At 32.4% G+C, this 21,939-nt stretch overlaps 1 protein-coding gene across 1 annotated transcript in view; it reads right to left on the bottom strand.

Moving 5' to 3' along the window:
- Ddr (discoidin domain-containing receptor 2) overlaps window positions 1-14,834 on the bottom strand; it is a 597,456-nt gene extending 582,622 nt beyond the window's left edge. Inside the window, exon 1 of the mRNA XM_075373682.1 lies at window positions 14,697-14,834. The gene's annotated coding sequence lies outside the window, so the exon portion shown is untranslated. The remainder of the gene's footprint in view (window positions 1-14,696) is intronic.
- Window positions 14,835-21,939: the final 7,105 nt, after the last annotated feature.

Below are 21,939 nucleotides of genomic sequence, written 5' to 3'. Positions count from 1 at the left end.
CGCTTAAAACATCATATTATAACTCGGACGTGGCGTCTGTCCGTTTTATCAGTTGTGACTGCGTGCATAAAAGAAAAAAAATAATAGATTTTTAGTGTAGGCTACTATTTCAACAATATAACAAAATAATTAGCGTCGATTCTTTTTATAATAGATAATCACGAAGCAAACTTCATTACTAATTAAGAACACGCGTAGTATTAATCTAATGTAAATTCAGTTCCTGTTTTCTTCTGGCACACCTGCAGAACCTGCGACTATAATAATCTCTTTGTACCTCTCGATTAAAACGTCATGATAAACAAAGATATTAAATTACATTAAGATATTACCTAATAGAATCCTTCACAAGCAAGTGGTTTGTATATCTTTCTCGCTAAGTGTGTATGTGTGTGTGTGTGTGTGTGTGTGTGTGTGTGTGTGTGTGTGTGTGTGTGTGTGTGTGTGTGTGTGTGTATATATATATATATATATATATATATATATATATATATATATGTGTGTGTGTGTGTGTGTGTGTGTGTGTGTGTGTGTGTGTGAGTGATAATTAGGCGCGCGCCTAATTATGTGCGATTGTACCACAAACAAATTAAATTTTACTCGATCAAATAATTTAGAGAAATCCCGGTTGATTGAAAAAGTTTAATTTTTCAACCTTAAATAGTTGGACTACCAAAATAAATTTGTTTGATCAACTGCTGCTATTGAAAAAGTTTTTACCTTTTGTTTAATTAAAACTCTTAATGTTTGGAACAGATTTAATTATTAGAAGAAGAAAAAACAATTACGTTGAATACAATTTTAGCGAGTTTAATAGCTTTTATTACACAAATTTCAATAAATAAATAAACGAGAAGAATAAAAGTCACGTGCAAATGAATCACAGTACAAAGCAAATTATAAATTTACATTAGATTTTAACTCTGAAAAATAAACTGTAATAGATCGGATTTTTAAATTGTCCTCCTATTCACCAGGCTGTTTACTTTTTACGCGGCTCCTTTATAAATGTAGAACTTAACTCTAAGTCATACATTTTTAAAGGAGTACAACATTTACGATGAAAAATATTCCTGTACCTAAATTTGGAATCCTTTCCGTTATTTTTTCGTCCAAGTGAGAAAATCTTAAATCTTGTTTCACGCCCAATATCTTACAATTAATTATTTGCGATACAAGACCATTGAACAGCTAAGCCTACGCATCAGTAACCATTATATATTATTAATTATTAAATTGTGATTAATTAATCTCATTAAATCAGTGGTTTATCACACCATCGCATGTAATAGACCGAAATAAACTCTAATTAACGTACTATATCTTTTACGCAAAGTTTGAAGCGTAACGATTCGTTTAATTAAAAAAGTCATGCGTGGTCTTATTTTATTTCCAGATCGCTTTACAATTATGCTAAGCGATTCCATTTTTTTTACAAAAATTTGTATTAAAAAAAAACCAAAGAAAGTTAAGGAAAAGTACGCATTCTAAATTTTTAATCTAACTCGACTTTATATTACCTTATTGGTTATACCTGGTGATTACAATACGAAAATAAAAACAAACTTTCGTGTTATATCATTACAAAACAACTTATTTATTTTTGATCGTATCTATTGACTACCTATAATTAACATTTTTTTTTTAAATATTAAATTGTACAGCCGCGGAACTTTAGAAATTAAGCAAATATATAAAAGTACAATAATTTAAGTTCAATTGCAATGTCCTACCACAAGGTCGTAACGTTTGTTTAAGATAAAACTTACGTGATAAGAAAAAAATGAAAATTAATTTTTTTAACGGAATTTTATGTTACAAAATAAAAAGAATTTCGTTATTTTGCAAGCTTTTACAAAACTTTTTAAATTATATTCCAGCAAGACCACTGGTAAGATTAAGTTTTTACTGTTAAAACTTAATTATAGAAAAAAAAGTAATAAGCCGACAAAGAATTGCATAATTCGAGGAAAACTTAAAATAGCAAATTATTTTTAAACGTGAGGAAACTTTAACATTTATAAAAAGAAAATGGAAAAAAGGTTTTTGCCCTCGCCCTTTTAATCTGAGGTCTGATAGGATACAACAACACGAACCAAACATGTAAGCGCCTCCTAAGAAATATTTAAGTATACAAAAAACGTATTCTACTAAACGTGTAAAACTGTGATGTGCGGGAATCACAGTAGCTGTATATTCCCACCCTCAACATAATTTTAGTAAAATTAAACGGGATGAATGATTCGTTCACAGATCTTATATAAGATTATATAAAAGTAGGCTTATCCAATCTGAAGATATCAGGTCAAAAGATAATTGACAGAAAAGGGGAGAAAATAATGGGCTTATTTTTCAACACCCGTGAATGAAACCGCCAAATAAATATCCATCGTGAAACGCTAATGAAATGGAATCATCAAATTAATACAAAAATGTGATTTTTGAGTCCGGAAATGACAAAAAATATGAAATAATTATGTTCAATTTTTTTAAGGGGATTTGGATAAGATAAAACAAACATTAATTGGGATGAATTGATCGATTATGACTAAACTTAAATGAAGTTGATGCCTCGTACAAAGTGAACCAAGAAAACAGGAAATTTTGAAATAATTGTCACCGACGATAAAAATTTATTTTGCAAGTTTATATTTGAAAATTAAAACTACATTACATTCCATTTCCGTTAATATGGAAATACGCTTTGTCCGAGAACCACAAGTTTTCAATGAAACCGGGCTAGCAGTTGATCTTCTCCATAATCTTTCCCAAGAACTCCCACCGCAGCGTTTGTCTTAACTGCTGCACAATCTACACTTTGTACGGATAGAATTGTAACTCCTGATGGAGTATTCTTTGAACGGTTCTTCGGCTGAGGCGCAAAGCTGATGCGTGTTTACGAGCAGAAGGTCGAGGGCATCTTATAATCTCTTGTTTTCTTGATCGTGAACGAAGCCAGATCGGTTTCAATATTCTGCTGGGTTCGCTGAATTCGTGGAGCTGCTAACGGTTTCTTCTTTGAAGCTGAACCCATCTGCTTAAAATTCTCAACTCGTGTTTTGACCGTGCGGGAAGATAGAACACGATCACGACGTCCTAAATTGTACCGATGCCAAAATTCCCTACAAGCAGCACATAAACTATCACCGATTTTATAACACCCTTCACATAAACGTACGTTGCGAACTCTTCCGCCGATCCATTGCTACTAAATGGCAAGGTTGTCCCTGCCTCAACAGCACGGACATCAATTGCTACCACATGTTCCCACTACGCTTTCAAAGTTTCCCGTTTTCCTGGTCTACCTTGTATATTGAAATTATCGTACCGAATTTCATCTAAATCGGTTCATCCGATCGGTATATATTACGCAATAATGTGCAAACATATATACGTTCTTCCAAAATTGTTCGATGCTAATTTTTTTTCTTTAGAGGTGATCATGAGATCAAGACCGGCATAACCCCCGATATACGATAATAATTATTTAGCCGGAAAAGTAAAAATGGAATACGTACAATTCTAATTTAATACGCGGATTACGAACGAAAAAATGATTTACTAGTTTAGAACAAGAAAAGTAAAGTAAATCGCCCTTATAGCATATTATATTACCTTACAGCAGGCTATATCCGTTTGGAAAGCAGATTACTCGTTTAGATTATACGATGTAAATTAACTACGGTTTTCTATTAGAAATCAAAAGCGATTAATGAAATAGAGTAAGGCATAATTTTGAAAAGTTAAATCTTTTCTCAATTTGAAAAAGCCAAAGAATTTGTCGTAACGGTTACAAAACGGATCGTTGGATGATCTCCAACGATCTACGGAACTTTGTTACTCCTATTTTCCAAATGCCAATAATATTTTTCACAGGTATAGTTTTTGTTATAGATAAAAAAATTAAAAATATACCCTCGATAACTGCGATTAGATTCTTAAAAGCCTAATTTTAATTCGGGAGTTTTAAATTAATTTCTTGGCTTCGATAATAGAATTATACTTTTTATTTTGCTAACTTTCCCGGGTGAAAAAAAATACATTCTAGAAAATTAAAATATGTGAAAATATCAAATAATATCTTTTCCTTGTCCAATTTAAGTAGACATTTACAAAAACGAGAATTTTATTTTTTTTCCTTTTACATGTACTTTTCCTAGTTTCACGGGCTTGTCAGAATATTTATGGAAGAATGCCTTTACCTAATGCAAATCTGCACTACAAATACCAACAGCGTATGATGAATATAAACTCGCTCGCTATCCGTTTACTTATAATTTCCAATGTTATTTAACTTCTATGTTCAAATGGGAATCGTATATTAACGTCGCTTACATTACCGGAATAAAATTTTATACCGACTAGAAAATGTTATAGTACCGAGATAAGACTTCCATTAATAAATTACGCTATCTACGTTTAATTCTTCTATTTCATATTTCTGTGAGAATGAAAGTAATCTATATATTAAAACGTCCACCGATCACTGTTACACTAAAGGGTACCGTTATAATTAATAATTCAAGTAAATTATTTTTAAAAAGTCAAAAGGATAACTTCCACAAAGGAAAATTTCCCAGTATTAAAAATTAAAATAAATCTAACAAGTAATAAATATTGTGAACGCAGACTCAACATATAAAAGTCTTAATTTTTTATAAATTCTAACCTCTTTCGTTGAATAGAACCCGTTTAATATTACTAACCACCTTAGCCAGTTTTTCTTCTGTATGTATTAATTCTCTTAATATATAACCTGCCGAACAAATTTTATATCAGAAGGTTACACCTTTCTCAAAATATTAGTACAGATAAAAACAATTACATAAGTTGTTTTATATTACTACATAATATTACATGATAATGTAAGTATAATATAACCTAAATTAAAAAAAAAAAAAAAACACCAAACAATTTTTGAATTAAGGGAACTTCAAATCATCGATAAATATTAAACTCAATTTGAGCTACTTATTGACCGATCTTTTATTTTACTTTTTTTTCTTTTTTTTTTTAGTAGCATATCAGGTAGGATTCTGAACAGCATTATTAGTTTTTATAAATATAATCATCACAATTTTTATAAAATTCTATGAGGTTAGCGGGAAAGTAACCTCGATTTTCACAAAAAGATAGCTTATGTTCGTTTTGAAGTAACGATTTTTTTCCTATTGGCATTTTATTGCTGCCACTTTTAGCATACTGTAAAAGCGAATTGCGCGTAATTTTGTTTGCACCTCTTAGTATACAATTGATTTTAATATTTTGAGAGCAAAAACAAACGTTTTCGACATATTTTACTTTTTTATTTCTCTAAAGGTAAGAAAGTTGCTGAGGTCCGCAAAGAGATACGTGAAGTGTACGAAATTTTTCTCTCAAAGATGAGAGACGTCCTTGTCGACCTACTGAAGTCGATGCAGATCATATCAAAGCCGTAATTGAATCGGGTCGACATATAAGTGTGCGACTGATTGTAGAAATGTTAAATGGTACGGCAACGATTCAAAATCACATCGTATCGTTAAGAAGCTCCACGTTTCATTCCCCGTGATCTGAAAAAAATCACTTCACACAACCAATCAATATTTGCGATACGCAACTCAAACGCGATACGAAGTCTACCCTTTACAGAAACAAATCATCCGGTGATTAAAAACGGATCGTCTATAATAAAATCGATCGAAAACGATCACCGTCCGAGGGCGATGAACCAGTACGAGTCGCATCGAAAGAAAAATAAACCCCCTATATATTGTGTAAGCCTGCTGAGAAACGCTGGTTAGACTATCCGTTAAATAATTTTCCCAACAGTCGATAATAGTGAATCACGCTATGCGGAACTGTCTAATCTATAGCTGTTATTAAAAACATACGGTGACAACGTTCCGTTTAATTTGTAAGAAAAATTACTGTACATTCTTCGCGTAGACAAAAATATTTAATCGCTTTTTTTTAATTTATAGATAACAATTCAACGGCGGATAGTACCGAACGAAGCGGTTTACAGAGGACAAGAGCATATCGCAGATACTATACGTAAGAATTGTAGAGAAGATTTGGAATCGAAAGCAAAGAGTCGGATAGATAAAGTAAATAAGAGATAGGATATGGAAAAACTGGGAATAAATCTGGAAGATTTACAAAACAAGACGGAAAACATCAAGAAACACACATTGACCCGACATTATTCGGATAAGTGAGCTGACGACAATATTAATATAACTAAATAAAAATTTCAGGGATTACTATCAGGGATTATTCTTTTTAATAAGTTACAGGAATTTTTAATTAAAATTATAAGTAAAATATATTAAGAAACGTACACACTCCTTAAAACAAATTACAAAATAATAACAGAAATGCATTTAAATATTTTAATTCAATTAACAGTTTTAATACAAAAATCGGATCGTTATGTTACGGTTACGGTTCAATGAACAATACCAAGTAAGAAACAGGTTAAATTTATTAGATAGGTTGACGGTAAATTTAACTAAGTATAAGAATAAAGAAAAAAATAAGTAACGACTTTACTACAAGCACTGCAATTTAACTGAGCATTGTGAAGGTAATAAAAGGGGCACGAACGTGTCGCTCATTACTGACCTCTCGCTACGTGGGGTACGTGCTTCCAAATATCTGATTTCACAAATATACTAAAGTTAAACAGAGCCAACCTATATAAACGCGAGGTTCTCGGTATAACCTTACTATAATATAATATAAAGCGAAGAGTCATAGGAAGGAGATGAACGAATAAAAGAATGTGTAAAGAGAAAGAAAGAAAGAATAAAGGTGTCAGGAGATAGTATCATCGCAGTAGAGTCGAGTTCAACATCTAAATTATTGTATATAAACTTCGCATACACGATGTTTCACCACACTGCACGAATTTGTACGAGTATATTCCACATCGACTATTTCGCTGATAACCAAATCATTTTTACAGAAAATAAACAAGTTCAAAATCTGAAAAACAATTTCTCATATGCATTTACTCAAATCCTACTAAATGTCAGTGGCTTTTATGCGGATGTTAATACCAGACAACGGATATCGGTGTACTTTGATCATAACTTTGAATTAAAACCGTTAATTAAATTAAAATATTTAAATTCATTTTTGTTATTTTGTATTCTGTTTTATCGAGTGTGTGTTTATGTTTTTTATCTAAATACATTTTACTCATAGTTTTAATTAAAAATTCCTGAGACTTTTTAAAAGAGTTGGTTGTAGCCATTAAAAAATCAATTAACCACACTTTTCAGGAATGGTCGGCCTGATTGTGTACAGGACTAGACGGCCTTGCACGAACCATATACAACAATACATTTACAAGTCATACATATCATTCTCATCTCATTGGAACGCGGAAGGGGGTGTTGCTTATTATTCACTAGTTGAACAGATTGCAACGTACAGATTACGAAAAACAATATGCTTATTTAAAGGTCTCTCTATCGATCTTGTTTCTTGCTTATTATGTACATTTTCTTACCCGGCTTGTTGAAACGAACGTAAAGAAATATTTAATTTTCTTAAATAATAGTTCCTGAAACAGCCGTTACTTAAAAAATAACAGAGTACTGGAAAATCGTTAATCAACCAATACGTCAGTTTTTTTAAGGTACTTCATGTTGCAATAAGTTTTCGTGGCTTTCACGTGTACAATAAGTCTAGTAAAATTGAGATATTTTTAAAAAAAGTACTTCGATTTTCCTTTAGACTTTTATAAATGATATTGCATAGGTTAATGGAAAAATAGCCTAAGATCACCTTAGATTTGTAGGTATTAAGTGTCATAACTGTACATTGTTGTCTAGTTCCATTTCAGAACAAATCAACTATTTGTGGAGAAATTAGTAAAGATCCCTCAAATGTAAACCGCAAAGGCTTCCGTTAGGTTGGAAATCCACAGAAAATGTTTATAATTCTAAAAAAAAAAACTGAATTTCCAGTGTAATCGGCCAAGATTATTTAATGTACTTTATGAAGATGATTTTGAAAGACGGATGAAATTTTATGAGGAATTAATTTTTCATTAGGTAACAGATCCTAATTTCTCTGACTCTGATGAAGCATATTTAAAATGGAACGACGTAATAAACGTCATAATTGTGTACATCGTGTGATAAAAATCCTGTAGTAATTATGGAAAAGGAATTTAATATAGCTGGAGTTCATATTTGAAGTGAGATTACAAAAAACGAGAGGAGGGTCTTTATTTCTTAGGATGTAGGTGTAATAACCGATTCGTGTTTTGAAATGTTACGAGTTGCAACAACTTGAACTATTAAAACGTTTGTACATTTAGAATACTTTCGAAATTCTGCGACAGAAGCGGCAAAATCCCAGAGTACTGGGCGATTCAAAAAGGCCTTCACAAATTTAAAATCATATAAAAATTTATTGAAATCTTTTACCTACAGATTCGATTGAGGTCTCCTTTCACAGAAAAACACATCACATCAAGTTTGTCACCCAACTTTCACTTTGGTTCGATATGGCTTCCATTTGTAATGCGATATACAAATAGGTACCATCTGAAGTCTATTTCGTGCTAGACTGCAGCCAGCAAGTCGGGAGTTACCTTTGCAGCTGCGGCGTTAAGTCGAAGTATTAGCTCAACAAGATCAGCAGTCAAAGGTGGACATAAACCAGACCTTTAATGAAACCCCTACAACAAAAGAGAGGGCGAGTTTATATCTGGGGAGCCAGGTGATCATGTAATTGGACCTTCACCGAACTGGGAATCGATTATCAACAAAATCTGGGACTTCTATGCGGTAGCAAGGTGGTGTTCTGTCTTGCAGAGAGTACCGTCATCTATCTCGGTCATCATCGTCTAACTGAGGATGAAAACTTAGAAAATTCTGAAGCACGTATAACGTAACACGCATAATATTTTATTTAACCATGTATAATAAACGATATCATTTACGGTTGCCTCCTGGAAGAAGAACGGGCCGTATAGTATTTGTTTGCTTAGGGCACAAAAGACATGGCTATCGAGAATGTGCTTCAAAGTTTCACGGGGGTTTCGCTACCCCATATTCGGCAGTTCAACTTGTTACTGATTTGAAACGTTGACTCATAACTAAAAACTACATTTCTAAAATGTATCGTTGTCTGCAATTCTACCCTTCAGGTGATTTTTTTATATTTTTTTATATTTAACAGAACAAATATATATTTAACAAAAGTATTATCTAAACGGTAGTTACCGAAGGCTAAACAGGAAAAAAGAAAAACTTACTTTAGAGGATGAATGAGGATGATATGTACGAGTGTAAATGAAGTGGTCTTGTACAGTCTCAGTTCGACCGTTCCTGAGATGTGTGGTTAATTGAAACCCGACCGCCAAAGAACCTCGGTATCCAAGATCTAGTATTCAAATCCGTGTAAAAATAACTGACTTTACTAGGACTTAAACGCTGGAACTCTCGACTTCCAAATCAGCTGATTTTGGAAGACCCGTTCACCACTAGACCAACCCGGTGGGTCACCGATAAATAACTTAATCGCTAACTCGTAAATGCCTGGCGTTTTTCATTCCTGGGAATCATCAAAGACAACTTTTTTTCAAATCCCATGTCCTGACCCGCTTTGAGTTGTCGATTGAAAACTAGTTCATTTTATACTTCGTAACAAAAGTTTATCGGAATAAATGTTTAATTCAATAATTAAATTACTAACATCAGAAGGACGATAGTTAATTTTTCTAATGTATATTACACATTTAGTAATAAAAAAAAACCTTTATTTATTTATTTTTTAACCATTTTTTTATTAGTAATTTGTGAAATTCCCGTTCAGCCCACTCGGTACAACGGTTATGTATTTTTCAGTACGCTAAGCAAACCGACATTCATAAGGTATTGAACCCTAAAAGTGAAATCATTCTGTTCTCTACAGGCACTGGCTGTATAATAAACACCGTTACTCGATTTACGAAATTATTCGCTTAATTAATTAAGCGAATTTTTGTGTGCGTGCGCGTGTTTGTGTAAAAATAAGATACTCGAATAGAGACAGAATATATATATCGCATAAACCCTTAATAGAGCTGATAATCATTTAAGATTGTTAATCGAAATTTGTTATAGCCGTAATGCTACACAAAAACAACCGACATACAAAAATAATCAAATCAAATTTAATTTTATTAAGAGTAATGATGTTTATAATTCGACTAATCCTTACGATCAACAGAATAAAAGAACTACTGATACTTAAATACCGATTCGTAATGTTATTAATGTAAAGTAATATTATTACATTAATAATGTAATGTTATTAATGTAATTCGTAACGTTATTAATTAGACTATTAAAAAGGCAATGACACCTAACAATCGTTAGTAAGCATAAGCTTGTAACAAGAAGACTTTAATTTTTGATGGCGATTTTCCATCAATTGAATTGTCTAAATTCATTGCTAACGAGTATCACTTGAAATTAACTATATTTTCAATAAAATGAACTGTCTATAATGATGTAATAACTTAAAACCGCTTCATAATTTTAATACCGAAATTAATATTAAAGTTACGTCCTATGAAATTATTACCAAGCAGAAAATGTTTTTGATAACACAACCCAAAAAAAAATCAAATCGATTTTTCTACCTTTTTTAAATGGAAATTATACTTTTTTTAATAGTAGTAAATTAGGCAAATTTTTTTCTATTTTTTATTATTTTTCTATATAAAAAACACCAGCAACGGCTAAAGATTTTAAAGTAATTTTTTCACAACTTGAGAGTTTTCGGGTAACGTGAGGTTTATTCCTAACGAGCAATCAAATATCTTTAATTTATGAATACGCGTGAAATTTTAAATCTTAAACGTTTTTTTCCAGTTACAAATTAGAAGATATTTCTTAAAAACTGAATTTTTTTTTTGTATACTAGATAAAATGTAAACGAATTAAAAATTTCTTTAAGTTAAGATTTCAGTTTTTTTTTAAATCGACAGAAAATCAAGGAGTGAAATAAATTAAATAGCAACGTTAATTAAATAGATAGTAATTATATAGTTACGGACCCGCCGGATTTGATTTCAGTGAAATTAAGAATCAGGTTTGATTCATTTAAGACTAAATCAATTTAGGTTAAGTTTAAGGTGTGTGTATTGGTAAACGTGCGATTTACATAAGTTACGGAGTAAATAATTTGTTTTAAGCGAAATTTAATCGAGATTTGTTAGGTTTAGGAAATAAGGTTAGATAGGTCGGTGTGTAAGTACTAGTTAATAAATTTGATGGATACTTACCGTCATTAATACGATGACGTCACAATTCGAGACTTTTTTGCTCTACTTAACCTTAACCAAATCTAACTCTATTCTTAACTAAATTTAATCGAAACCAAATTATTTTATCCGAGGATAGTGTTCACTACACATGTAAGCTGCAAAATAACAAAATTTTGGGTGCAGATACTGCATAACTTAAGAGAAACGTAACTCGGCTGAAAGGCGTTTCCGACGAGTCAATTTCAACAGCGACGAATAAGGTCCAAAAGAAGAGCTATTAGAAATTTCTTCAAAATCAGAAGCGTAACAGCATACAAAATCGTTCACAAATTGAAAAAGATATGCCCCGGAATAACAGAAGATTTAATTACAATTTAATAATTATTAATGAAAAGGAAAAACAGGTCGAGCTCGGACAACCACCCAGAACTACGTATAAGTATCGATGAATAAGTTCACCACAGTTTTTATTAGTCGCAGAACTATTTAATTTTTCGTTTATGAAATATAAAAACGTATTTGCCGTCTCACAATATCGTACAACGGAAGTTTCGTTTGGTTTAATAAAATAATTCTCAGAAAATGATTATCTGTGCGTCCTACAATTTGAAGACGCACTTTATCAGAAGTAGAACTATCGGTTGGACTTACTGAAATTTTACTATGAAAATATATAGTTTAATAATAATTCCGTTTCGACTAATAATCGATTTAATTTCTAAACTTGCAGAAACGGAAACGAATTACCCTTGATTCCGACAAAACCGTCGCAGTGGCAATTCCAAAAGCTCCAATTCGACCAGAAGGATTACCGGACCGGAAAAAACTATAGAAAAACGTAAAGGTGTGGACAAAGAAAATTATTTTACTACGATAATCTAAAGGACGGTCGGGTTCTGGTTCTGCAGGCCAGGAGATATAAATAATACCGGAAACCAGCGGAGAGAGTCACTAGTTCTGCAAGGCTGAGTTCGGCGCAGTTGCGATAACAGTAAGCGTGCGGTAACAACGAACGAAGAGTGCATCGCAATTATTCCATTTGAGATAGCGGTTGAAAATAAGCCGTCCAGCGAGTTATCGGTAAACAATAGTGAAAGTTACAACGTTCTATTTATTAAAAAAGCGTAGGGTAGTTTCTTGTAAACGGTAAAAGTAAATACATGCAAAAAGTGAATCGTTTGAATTTTAGATTTTTCTACTACTATCTTATTGTTAATGCAATATCAGTCTACCAATCATTATGACGTTATTTTAGTAAATTAGACTGTATTTTGAACCTGCTCATTAAATCAATATTGTCTTTCTATTTGAATTATTATTTTGTATGCTTTATATATATTTATTATTTTATGTTATTTAATTTTAAAGAAACAAATTGTATTTAAAAGAAATTTTTACATTTATTAGTCTCTCAATATCCGCAAATACGCAATAATTCTCAACAAAATAAAATTAAAAAAAAAACTAAATATTCAGTCAAATAAATATTTTCTCAGCGATTATCACATTTTAGATTAATTATAAATACATGTTAAATTTTTTTTTTCGCAAAAATCACACACCTACTTTTAGATAAAAAATTTTGGTCAAAAAAGTGCGTGAATTACACGAGGAATTATGGTAATCCTCAGATAAGGGACTCCAAAAGTTTTAACAAATAAACTGAGTTGTAATCACAGCTGTAAAATCCGTACAAGAAGGCCATTTTCACAGCCTTTTTTTATATGTTAATATAAAATTCGGGTCCCCTTTTCCTTTAATTATCCGCATATTAAAATCTTGTCTCTTTTAATTATAATACTCGTGGATTTTGAAAAATATACCCTTATTTATTGAGAATGCTAATAATTTCAAATGTAGGTAAAATTTGTTCAAATAGATGATGTAGGAGACGCCATAGAAATTTACGTAAACAGCTATCCGATATGGAATTTCCTCTCCCGCTGTTGCGTTTGTGTTGAGATACGGTAAATCTCCGCCAACCTTACAACGATTTATATAAGTCGACCGGATATTCCTTCAAACTTTTTGTTCATTTAATGAAAAGTTACAATAGGAATTACAACTATTGTAATTCCTCTGGTTATATTACGGGAAATAGTCAAACGGCGGTAAGATACCGCGGCAATGATCTGGAACCTTAAATAGGAAAAATGTTTTCGTTTGCTTCCTTATTCCGCCGAACACGCGTTTTACTGTACCCGGCAACTTCACGACATTATATTTTCTTTTATTTCAATTTCACCCGGATCTCCAGTAAACGCTGAACAAGCAAAAAGTTTAGAAGTACAAATAAATAATTCTTCCCGTCTAAAATAACGTTATAATAAATACGAAGTTCTCTTTCACAAATTTTAATGGTTGGTTAGGAACAAAATTAAAAGCGGGACCCCGTTAATTTTCGTATCGTAAATACATGTTTACATGACACGTTCACAGATATACTTTATTTTTCTATCCGGACAAATATATTGAAAATCATTAGTCGCCTTGTACTTAACCCTACATCAGAACAATAAGTTTTGTTAGTAATCCGTTCAATATATAATCATTTATTTACTTTTGAATGGCGAATCGATTACCACAGAAGCTTACAAAATAAGCATTTACATGGAAATACGAAGATGGAAATTTTAGCGTATGAAAAATGCCACGCCCGACCGGGATTCGAACCCCGGATATCCGGATGAAAGGCCGAGACGATACCACTCCACAACAGAAATCGGCTTACCGAATAAATAATTGTCTATTACTATTAAATCTCCTAAATGATTGTCTATTACAGTATTACGCGCCTAAATAATTCAAAATTATTACTTAAACACACAAATAAAACAGTTTATTTCTAAGAAATATAATTACTAAAGGAGAAATTTTTATTCCAAGAGAAAATAAATGAGAAAGTATGTAAGTGAATGTAACTACTTTTAAACGACTACGATCATGTTTATGTTCAAAATAATTTTACTTTAAAAACACAACGCTCGTATAGTGTAAGTTAATAATTAATAAATTCTAATCTGTTATGTTTTGTTCAATGTAATCTAGTTTATTTACTATTTAATATTTGTATTAATATACATTATGAGACATAAAGGCTCATATTTTTAACAACCGAAGTAAAATATTATTACGCTTAATTAATAAAGTTTTGATGTAAATATACAAACAAGGCGATAAATGATTTTCAGTACGTTTGACCGATTGAAGGATAACGAATGCATCTCAGAAAAACAAAACTATTAATGTATAATAATAACTATGAAATATAAAATGAATTTATTCAGCAACATAACAAAAACAATTAACTAGGTTAGAAAAATCTAGCTACTTATAATTAAGCAAAGGCCATTTGTTTAACATTTCTTTATAATAAATCAATAACTGCTGAAATAAAATTTAAATAAGATAATTAAAATAACCCAAAAAATATTTACTGTACCTTCATTTTGATATCGTTAATTAATATAAGAAATGAAGATCGTTTGATGACCAGACAAGCGCTGTGATTAAATGTATCCGTAAACCCAACACAAAATTAAAAAAGGAATACTTCGCACTGTACATAATATAAACTAATAAGAAAATTAATTAAACTAGATAAATAACTTATCGAGAAACTAAATTAAAACGCTTCAGTATGAATAGCACGTAGCAGACGTTCCGTTAAATACTTTTATTTATTTAATAGTAATTAGCACAAACAAAAATTCCAATGCCGAACTGATTAACAAGATTCAAAAATGATTTTATACAAAACAAAATCTACGTATAATTTAGTCTATCGATAATCTAGTAACAACGTAAAGTTACATAAAATAGAAGATACGCGAGTGTCGAACTAACACAAGATACAAGACTACCAAACACGTGCAACTCGGAAGTAACAACGCAAAACTACCACCACACTGCAACACACAGCTCAACGACGTCAACCGTATACTGTATTCCTCATATCAGTGATGCTGGTAATAAATCACATGGAAAAAAAAAAAATTCCCTTTTATTTTAATAAAAGTATCTTTTGCAATGAATACATCTTAATAATTGGATAATACAAATTTCTTTTTATAAAATTAAACTAACCGTAATATTTACTAAAAAATTTAATTCTGTTATTTAATTTAAAAAAAAATTGTTTAAAATAATAATACAGTATTTTTGCCAGGTTTCGGCGTGTAACAAAAAAATGTCAAATTCTCTTCTTCATGTTCAGTTGACGTTACTTGGATAGATTTTCTTCTGATTTAAATTATATTTAAATTTTGGGGCAAAATTTTATTTGTTTACTATTAATTTAACGAAATTATTGCACGTCATCCCTAAAAAAAAAATTGTGTTTTACGACACTAGTTCTGGATCTGTTTTATTCAAGTTTTCAAGTCAAAAACCGTTAAATCTAGCCCCTAAATTTAACTTCCATGCAAATACATTTTCATTTTACTCTTGAAGCAGAAATCAGGACAAAATATTTCGCAAGCTACAATTTAATACAAAATTAAACGTTTGTTATGAATGTTTTTTCTTTATTTCCACTTGTATAATGAACATATCCTGACACTCCTTAAATTTCTTACAGAGACACTAAAGTTATGCAGAGTATCCCCCCTGGAGGTTTTGGCCAGATTTAAGGGACTGATTCAAGTTATCAAAATAAACAAAAAATTTCATGTGTACAAGTGTTTAATTCGCTTAATTTCCTTTTGTACACCATTTTATGATTTCTCACTAAAATTGTAAGAACGGATTGAGATATTTTAAAGAAATTTGGTGTACATGTACCCAACAAAATCTATAAAATAAATATGTTTGAAAATTTATCTTTTATATGAAATATTACCTGAAAATTGAAAAAAAAATAGGACCCAAAATATATTTTTAGTAATTTTGAGAAATCTGGGGTAAAAGACAAAATGCTGGGGTCGAAAAACAGAATATTTTATGTTTGGCCTAAAATTAGAATATTAAAATATGAGTAAGTTATGACAATTTTCAGTGCTGTACAACTACTATAAAACAAATCGGTAAGTCAATAAGAACATTGTTCGTCAGAACAAGAGGAAGAGTGTTGAATCGACTCTGACAGAGGACGTATTCAGCAGTTTATTTAATTGTTGTATTTTTTTTCGAGTAAGTCTTTTAGAGGATGCAATAAATCAACTTTGGTTATGCTTCATGTGTACCCGCACTTCTTTCAACCTTCGAGTGTCGTTCCTTCTCTTCTCGTGGCCGCTTCGTTCTACCGGTTAATATTTTCTTTTCTGAAAAACTACTTTCTGAATTACCTGTTTAAAAAGTGTCTATTTTTTTATATTTCCCGAAACCATACGATCTGGGATATTTGTAAATTCTTAGCAAGTCAAATATCTGTGTAGTTAATTTGTTATCAACCATCCCACGACTTATGGCCATAGAATTGTAATCTTCTTTTTCTAATAACATTTATCGGTTTTTCAACTTTCAAATATAGTTCTTTATTAGGTCGTAATTTGAACTCCGATTAACTGTTTAACTGTCCGATTTAACTAGTATTTTCCTCAGAATTCTGCTTTCGATCTTTTCTAATTTTTCAAGATCTCCGTTCCGGTTAGTTTAAGTGTTTTTTGCTGCGTAAAGTACTTCGGGTGTAATCGCTGTTTGTAAATCGGTTTTATTATTTGTGTCCGTATTTTTCATTTTTCTAAAATATTTAATTATTTTGTTTCATTTAATACCTGGTTAAAATCTAGGTCGTTTTAATATGTTTTGTTTTTAATTTTCTTCAAAATTCTTATTTAGTTTCTGTGGGTTTTATTTGCACCAATTTACTCGGAATCAATTCTCTTCAAGTTTTCTTTAAAACTTAAATGTATTTAGAACCCGTTTAACAAAGTTATTTTAAGCCAAACATAAAAAAACATAAAATAGTGTGTTTCGAGACCAATTATTTATTTATTTTTAATCCAGAATACTGGAAGACTACAAAAAATATAGTAGTTCTTTTTAGATCATTTTTTTTTCAATATTTCAGGTTAATTTCTTATAAAACCACTAAATTTCCAGCTTAATTTGTATCTCATGAATTACACTCAGGGGGAAATACGCCTTCACACATATTCAGACCGCAGTAAACAGATACCGACCTCACAGACCCACAAAGTACCTCACATCAGACTAAAATCACACCACACATTCCACGACATCCAATTATCACTCCAAAATACATACCTCACGCCTCACATTCCACACAAATCAATCAATCGCATCCAATCACATTAACAAACACCTCACACATAATTGAATACCTCACAGCATACTTACCTCACGGGTAACCACCATCGGACGCGGAGCGGAGTGCCCACGGCCTTATCGCACTCAGGCGACCCCCACACGTACGGGGAACCACCTAGGCTCTCAGCCGCGCGCCTGTCCGCCACCGCATCCTCCGGCGACCCCTTCTTGGCCTACGATTTTCCTCAATAGTGCGTAATTTCGTCATTACCGCTCTTGCAAATCCGGAAACGGCACATCAATATTCTTCACCGTACAGCATAATCCCCATTAGTTCCTCTGGTTCAAACTTTACTTCTCTTCCAGTGGCATCCACCATCTCCTCTCTTTCTGCGTTAAAAAGAGGACCAATAAAGAACACATGAAACGCCGACTCCTCAACCTCACAGTCGCGCCATCCATCCGAGTAATCCAACCCAAAACGGAATAGATATACTTTAAATCTCCAAGGCCCGCCAGCAACTGAGTTAAATAAAAATCCAGCGAGCCGTGGGTTCTTCCGGACCATTTCCTAACATACTTTATTACTCTATAGGTCCACCTGCCCTTCTCACATCCATCCCATCTTTCTTGCCGTGCCCTCATCAACTCTTTCGTGATCGCTGAAGTCGCCCCTCACTTTTCAGTCGGATTCAATATACCAAGTTTTCGTAGTCTTCTCCTGCGTGCGATCGCTAAGTCTACACGAAGCATCCCCGCCAAGACCTCCGCAGCCTTTAGAGAAACAGTTCTGCAGGCTGTTGCAATCCGGAGGCAGCACCTCCTATGTAAGGCCTCAATCCTCCTTCTGTACTTTCTGTAACCCACCACGTCCGCCCGAATTTCTGCACCGTACAGCAGCGTGCTACATGCAACTCCTATAAGTAACCTTCTCCGTAGTTGACCCCGACACCCCCCTCCACAGTTAGGTAGAATTCCTGCTAAATGATGCATGACTCTCTCCGGCTTTTCAGCAGCCTCAATGGCGTGCCTTTCAAATCTCAGCCGGAAATAAATCCATACGCTTAGATTTTTTATTGAATTCTTTGACTGTATTCTTCTCCCATTCACCTCAACTGACAGGGTAGGTATACGCTTGGCAGAGGATATAACCACGACCTACCGGCTTGGTCTAGTGGTGAACGCGTCTTCACAAATCAGCTGATGTGGAAATTGAGAGTTCCAGCATTCAAGTCTTAGTAAAGTCAGTTAATTTTTCACGGATTTGAATACTGGATTGTGCATACCGTTGTTCTTTGGTGGTTGGGTTTCAATTAATCACACATCTCAGGAACGGTCGAACTGAGACTGTACAATACTACACTTTATTTACACTCATACAATCATCCTCTGAAGTATTATTTGAAAGGTAATTACCGGAGGCTAAACAGGAAAAAGAAAGAAAGAGGATATAACCACAAACTCGGATTTCTCCGGCGCCAAACTGAGTCCCGCCTCAGCTACCCAAGCTCCAACTGCAGTGTAGGAGTCCCTGATTTTGCTGGCGGCCTCCCTCCGGGCGGCACCCGGAGCCTCCCAGCCGGAGGGAGGGAGGCCTCCCTCCGGGGTGCCTCTATGACAAGTGGTATATCGTCTGCAAACCCAATTATCGCTACTTTAGGGGGCAGTGGGAAGCTAAAAACGCCATTATAAGTAATATTCCAGTGGATTGGTCCGAGGACCGATCCCTGAGAAACACACCTGCCGACCACCCGCTCAATCATACCGCCGTTCACGTCACATATAAATCTTCTATCTGCAACATACGAACAAATAATTCGCACTAAATATTGCGGTACGCGAAATTCCTGCAGCACACGCCTTATCGCAACATGGGTTATACTATTAAACGCATTATACCCATCAAGTGCGTCACGAACGCTGCCTATCTCTTTTAACCAAAACTTCAGAAAGAATCAAAATTATTAATCTCTTCGTTTGAAGAAATTTTATCTGAAAAAAGAATAATTTTTGGAATTTTATCACCCAAAACAGATTTAAAATAAAAGAAAAAGGTAAATGGATTAAATCGATACTTTTTCGGTATAACGTTTTTTTTTTAATTCCCCCTCATGAGTTTTAGCAAAACAATTTAACAGATGACAATAACATTGTTTTAAATTTACAAACTTTTTTTTCATTTCGAAGAGGGAGTTGAAATACCCCTTGTATTAATGCAAATGGTATTTACATTTTCATGCTGCGTACGCATTTTTGTGAAAATTTCAAGTAATCATAATAAAATTTTAAACAACATGATTGAAATTTCAAACACCTGTTTCTTTGGCCATCTTTTTTGGACAATTTTAAGTGATTTAATACCGTGACAATTCAATATAATTCTTCTAGGATAAAGCAAATATAATATACAAAACAATTTCCTTACGATAAATTTATAATTTTCATTAAGATTCTCTAACTGGTAATAAATTCTACTCGATAACAATCAGAGAAATACGAAGTACGTAGTTTTGCTTCTTATAAAAGAACAAATGAAGAGACTTATTTTTAACTTGACCTTCTGGAAATTTTTCTGTTCCATATTTTTTACGCAGTAATAGCCAAACGCGTTGTTCGATTTTTATAAAATTTTGCAGCGAGATTTCCTGGTGGTAAGTGGAAAAAGTACGCGTTACGATCTCTAATAAGATTTTTCGTTTTAAATTACAACTGCCATTTTCTTTAGATAGGTATAAAGGAGATTTGCGGTAAAGTGAAAGCAGTGGAGGTTTTTCGGTCAAACTGTCGGTTGTGTTCTCTTCTATTTCTCACGTCACCGATGTTTCCACTCTGCCTCTTAATGGCTAAGCGTTAGATACTTTATTTTCAATTTTACTCCGTGTGATCTACTACTTTACAGCACCACGCCTTTCTCAGTACACTGTGAAATAGTCAATTACACGTTATTTTTCGATTAACTTGTTTTTATCGTTTACAATTGGACACGTTATTTATAATATAAAAAAATGGAGATATTTTGGAAGGTACAGCAATAGCCATCATTTAATGATATCAAGTGTCCGTGGAAAAAGATCTTAAAATATCGCTAATACAATAACAATATTCTTAACGTTAGCTAAATCTTCAGCAGTCAATTCCTTTTTTTTTTATTAAATTATCCTTCAGTTTATTAGTTTAGTCCTGATGTCTATCTCGATTATTTTTAATTCGGCATAAAACGAGGGAGGTATACTTTTCATTCGACTACAGATAAATTGTAATTTAGAAAATATATATAATCTTTGTTAATATCAATATATAATGAAGAATCAATTTTTTTAACAGAAATCGTAAAATAAAATAATTAAAAATAAATATGAAAAAAAATTGTTAATTAAGTGTAGAGAGACAGACTTACTGTTGGTGTAACTCACTATGAATACGAATCAAAATACGGCACATTTCCCAAGAAGATATATTTAAGGAAGTGGAGCGTTGCGTTTGAGACAAATAAATAGTAAATAGCTGAAACCAACAAACAATGTAGACAGTTGAGCTCGATACGTATTATACAAGCAGTAGAGTAGTTATAATAATAATAATAACAGTTACAGTCCAAGTTGTGTTCAGAGCGTTGTCAACTTTATTTCACTTATAGAAGTCGGTGAAGGGGTAATGCAAAGAGGACGACAGACTACGGGCAGCAACTGTATGTAACGTTAACACACCAAACACATATTTCTGCTTACCGCATGAAAACTGCAGTATGTAGTCTACCGTCACAGAACGACCATAATTTTTAATTAAAATTTTACTAGTATGACCCTTCTAGTGGTAACCTACGTTTTACAACACTCATATCCTATTTCAAGTCGACTTTCACTCTCCATTAAAAAAAAATTCTCAAACCACAGATTTTTGTTTTTAAATTATATTAAGTTACAAAGTCTAAATTAATATAACGATTAAAGTTTATTTAATGTATTAAATTGTAAAGTTTTGTATTAATTATTTTCATTTAAGTATTTTTTTAATATTGAAAGGAACTTTTAAAGATCAGAATCACTATTAATCTTTAAAACAAAATGGATTAGAGAAATAAAATATATCTAGAAAGTTAGACGTAAATATATAACAAAAATCGTATCTTAATAAAATGTATACGCATCGGGAACGGATTCTAGTACTAATATCAGAATAAAAAACGTCACGGAAACAAGGTTTGAAATGTTTTGTTTTTATATATAATAGCTTCTGAAAGATTTGTTCCATATTATTTGAGTCAAAATTTTTGCCTCGGATTTCAAAAGATAGATCTTGTTTAATAAACTGACCTTACAGTTTTAGAAATCTAAATTCTAGAAATTAAAATCGAAGATACTAATTTTTAAAGGTAATTTGTTATTTAGTAAAACTAGGTACCTTTTAATATTTTCTTTCAATTCTCAAAAAGTATGAAAAAATTCGCCCCTAAAAAGCAATTTTTCAAGAGAGAA

The sequence above is a fragment of the Lycorma delicatula genome, chromosome 8 (assembly GCF_047948215.1).
Source record: "Lycorma delicatula isolate Av1 chromosome 8, ASM4794821v1, whole genome shotgun sequence".
Classification (NCBI taxonomy): domain Eukaryota; kingdom Metazoa; phylum Arthropoda; class Insecta; order Hemiptera; family Fulgoridae; genus Lycorma; species Lycorma delicatula.
This window is presented reverse-complemented; position numbering and strand designations above follow the sequence as displayed.